The 4,882-nt window shown below is 27.7% G+C and overlaps 1 long non-coding RNA gene across 1 annotated transcript; it reads left to right on the top strand.

Annotated features, from left to right (window-relative positions):
• Positions 1-4,339, top strand: LOC111715951 (uncharacterized). Its single transcript, XR_002768360.1, has 5 exons — positions 1-58; positions 420-497; positions 1,444-1,496; positions 2,282-2,320; positions 3,861-4,339. It is a non-coding gene; the product is annotated as an uncharacterized LOC111715951 (long non-coding RNA).
• Positions 4,340-4,882: the final 543 nt, after the last annotated feature.

The raw sequence follows: 4,882 nt of genomic DNA, 5'->3' as shown, positions 1-4,882 counted from the left end.
TTATGGAGAGCGTTGAGAGAAGGAAGCCTTACAATCCTATCCAGAGAAATACCACTCGGTACTTATAGATTTCATTAGGTCTTTAGGGAATTCGCCAATAAACAATATCATAAAGCAGTCCTATTATAGCTAAATTTATTTCAAAGTAAAATATATTTGATTAAAAGATTTTTTTATCGAATTAAGCTGCAAAAAGTCTTTAATATCTAATACAGTATATGGAAGAAGACATTCAAAACTATTCACCAACTGTCATGTTTTTTGGGACACCCTGTATATCTGCACAAAAGGTCTGATCTCTCAATATTTTCAAATATATATCAGACATATCGTTTCAATTATTCAAAAATCTTAAGTTTTATTTCCACTGAAAAGGTTGAAATGACTTTTATTCCAGATTTTACTGGTTTTCATTGAAGGTCGAGTTGGACCGAAGGTTTGGTTGCATGTGGCATGTTATTGCTGGAGAAGATTTTGGATTTGATTTAACTTACGAGGTAGGCATGCAAGAAATCTTTGAGAGTGTACACAATTGTTCGTAAACGATGAACTGTCATTTTCAAAAAACGAACAATAGACGAACAACTTGGATCGTTCGGTGAAATGAAAAAACGGTTAGTGAAATGAAAAAACGTTCAGTGAAATGAAAAAAACTATCGTTTTTTAAAAACGAACGAAAAACTAAAAACCTAAAAAACTCATTAATCATTCATGAACAATTTCTAAATTGTTTGTGAGAACAAACTAAAAAACTTACGATTTTTTACTGAAGGAACATATTTTGCAAAAGAGTTGAAACAACTAAAGTTTTTTACTCAATGAATGATTTTTTTGAAAAAAAACTTGTAAAAAGACGATTGTTATTTTTCGAGCAAGCTTTTGGAAAAACGGGTTGTTTTAAACTGAAAGATTGTTTTTATTGAACAAACAACTTACTGAACTTTTAATGAATGGATGTTCAGTGAGAAATCGAACAAAATAGATGGAATAGTTTTGAGAACCAACAAAATTTTTTTTTTAAACGAAATGAAAAAATTAATTTGGGAGGAAAATATATATTATTCTATCCATCTTCTATGTTTAGATGGGATTCCTTATCCATATCTTCTATGTTTAGATGGGATTCCTTATCCATATCTTCTATGTTTAGATGGGATTCCTTATCCATATCTTCTATTTAGATGGGATTTCTTATCCATATCTTCTATGTTTAGATGGGATTCCTTATCCATATCTTCTATGTTTAGATGGGATTCCTTATCCATATCTTCTATGTTTATTTGGGATTCCTTATCCATATCTTCTATGTTTAGATGGGATTCCTTATCCATACCTTCTATGCTTAGATGGGATTCCTTATCCATATCTTCTATTTAGATGGGATTTCTTATCCATATCTTCTATGTTAAGATGGAATTCCTTATCCATATCTTATATGTTTAGATGGGATTCCTTATCCATATCTTCTATGGCTCTCTCGGTATCCTAGCATGGAAGTAAGATTATTGATAAAAATTATTATTGTTAATTTAAGATTATTGATTAAATTATTATTGTTAATTTAAGATTATTGATAAAATTGATTAAATTCGATATCGTGGATTAAACAAAACGCTTGAAATGTAAAGCTTAAATGTAATTATTTAGTTTTTTTAAAGCTGAGAATTTTGCATAACTTTTTCATACTGGGTCGACCCCTTAACCATTGGGTTTAAATTACAAACTCTTTTTTTTTGAAGCCCTAAATAAATAATCATTTTTAAACTACAGTGCGCATCTTTCTAGCTTTGACTAGAAAGGCGTTATTTGCAAATTGCTGATAAATTTATGCATGAGAGCATAGGCATTTGGGATTAATGTCGTCTTTATCCTTTATGAATGTCGTCTTTATTTTTACATTTTTATAACATAGTGTCCCAACAAACTTTGAAATTAAATGATGACTTCTATCGTCTTTGTTCCACGCGGCATTTTGTCATGAAGACAATTTTATAATTGTGTTCCAGTTTACACTATACAACTACTGGTCTTAATTGATTACCAAAATGAGATGTATAATTTTCCCATTTTAAAAATTGAGAAACTTGTTCAGATTTCAATAATAAAAGAACTGTTAAGATTTCAAATGTCTCCGCCAATGTTGAAGATACAAAAAAGGATTACTTTTTCGAGGCGCATACAATCATTTTGACATTCACTGTTTATTTGGATACCCTGTCGTAAAAATTCTAAGATACCAATCAACAACAAAACAACTAAAAAGCTAAACTTTGTTTACAAGGTGCGGTTCTCAACTCCTGGTTGAATCCAAGTATATGAGGTAGGAGTTTAGAAATACTTTCAGTTTATTTCATATTTTAGTTTTCAAATCATGTTAAATTTTTTTTAAATCATGTTAAATTTTAATTTTTAAAATCATGTTAAATTTTAGTTTTCAAATCATGTTTAAATTTTAGTTTTAAATCATGTTAAATTTTAGTTTAAATCATGTTAAATTTTAGTTTAAATCATGTTAAATTTTAGTTTTCAAATAATGTTAAATTTTAGTTATCAAATCATGTTAAAGTTTAATTTTAAAATTATGTTAAATTTTAGTTTTCAAATCATGTTAAATGTTAGTTATTTAAATATCATGTTAAATTTTAGTCAAATCATGTTAAATTTTAGTTTTCAAATCATGTTAAATTTTAGTTTTCAAATCATGTTAAATTTTAGTTATCAAATCATGTTAAATTTTAGTTTTCAAATCATGTTAAAGTTTAATTTTCAAATCATGTTAAATTTTAGTTTTCAAATCATGTTAAATTTTAGTTTACAAATCATGTTAAATTTTAGTTTACAAATCATGCTAAATTTTAGTTTTCAAATCATGTTAAATTTTAGTTTTCAAATCATTTTAAATTTTAGTTATCAAATCATGTTAAATTTATGTTTTAAAATCATGTTAAACTTTTTTTAAATCATGTTAAATTTTGATTTTTCAAATCACGTTAAATTTTAGTTTTCAAATCATGTTAAGTTTTAGTTTTCAAATCACGTTAAATTTTAGTTTTCAAATCATGTTAAACTTTAGGTTTTAAATCATGTTAAATTTTAGTTTTCAAATCATGCTAAATTTTAGTTTACAAATCATGTTAAATTTTAGTTTACAAATCATGTTAAATTTTAGTTATCAAATCATGTTAAATTTTAGTTATCAAATCATGTTAAATTTATGTTTTCAAATCATGTTAAATTTTAGTTAAAGGAACTATAAGTGCAATTTTAATTAACCCTACATGTAAAGATGACAATGCCTGGTTCGCATTGGTGAACCTTAAACGCTTTTCTGATCAAGATGTTTATAAATATTTATAATTTTGAAAATTCATAATTTTTGCTTTTGATTTCTCCACAAAAGTGACTTGCGCATTTCTACTAACGGAAAAAAATAGGATTTAGCAGAGTTAAAACCTTTAAAACTAGAACAAGAATATCTTCCACATTATTTATCATAAAAAGGTTTAAAGGGTTCCCATTAATTGGTACTTATGCATAGAGGGTCACTTAAATTATGCTTACAATCCCTTTAAAGGTAGTGTTTTTAAAAAAAGAATGGGGTTTAAGGGAGAAACAAAATCAAAATCAAAATCCATATTTTTGCTTTTTTTCTATCAGTTATAATGATCATTGCATATTAATTCTTATTCGAAACTTAAAGGATGGTTAAGATTTTTTATATAGTTTTTCAAAAATGGTTCACATTGCTACTTTTAATAATAAGAGCAGTTTAACTTAAATACATAATTAACCATCAATATCTTTTTTTTTTCGTGAACTCTCCCTTAAATAAGAAATAAATTCTATTTTATTATTTCTAGCATCAAAGCTGAGGATCAAGCTGAGAAGAACAAGAGAAAGATGTCAAAAGTACAAAAAATAATAACTTAAATGTGAGCCGGAGAGTTATCAATGGAGTACTTTGAAGCCTCCTTTTTCTCTTGAGACCCCTACTACAATCTCATCGCCCCTACCCCCCGCCCCTGAAAAAACCCTCAGTTTTTTTTTACCGTAGACTGCCCTATTTCATCAGAAATCCCTTAGATTTTTTGTACAATCCCCCTATTTTATTAGAGACGCCCAGATTTTCAAAGGAAACCCATGAGGATTTCATAGGGTTTTAACTCTTTAGAAAATATGGGGGTCTTTAATGAACACAATTTAGGGGTCTCACAACAAATCTTAGGGTCTTCGATGAAACTTAGATCAACAGCTGGGGGGTCTCTTTTAAAAATTGATCTCCAATAGTGGTTACTGATAAATGTAAAAAATTAATTTAAATTATGTTTTATTCTTTGAAATAAAGCTTTATTAACAATTAGCCAGATATAATATTTTATCATCATATTCACAGATATTAACTTAATTCTGTACATAGTTTTTTGTATAAAATTGATTAAAATACATTAGACTGCCTTTTTTTCAGTGCAGGCGTACAGTTAATTCTAATAAAAAGTAAAATCTTGTCGTTTTTTTTTCTATTAAAGGGGCTGTCAACATAATTTCAAGAGTAGCAATGTTCAACTCATAATACTACCCTTTAAAGATATTTATATTTTTCTGTTGGAACATGAATAGTTTTCGGTTTTGGTTTCTCTCCTAAATATATGCACATGCTGATCTAAATATATGTACATACTACATACATGCTGATTTATACAGCAGTGAGAAAGCCAGAAATCAAAATTTCAAAATATTTAAATGACGCATATATTTAACTAATAGTAGATCAGATAAAGGTAGGGATGGGCACGGAATTAACGGTTTTGCCGTTAACAGAACGTTGTCCAGCCCTAGTTAAAGGTTCATTGAGGTTGTTAGAGATTCAACTCTTTAACTGGGA

Source organism: Eurytemora carolleeae, unplaced genomic scaffold (assembly GCF_000591075.1).
Source record: "Eurytemora carolleeae unplaced genomic scaffold, Eaff_2.0 scaffold1913, whole genome shotgun sequence".
In the NCBI taxonomy this organism is placed as follows: Eukaryota; Metazoa; Arthropoda; class Copepoda; order Calanoida; family Temoridae; genus Eurytemora; species Eurytemora carolleeae.
The sequence above is the reverse complement of the archived record's forward strand: the minus strand, read 5'-3'. Positions and strand labels throughout refer to the sequence as shown.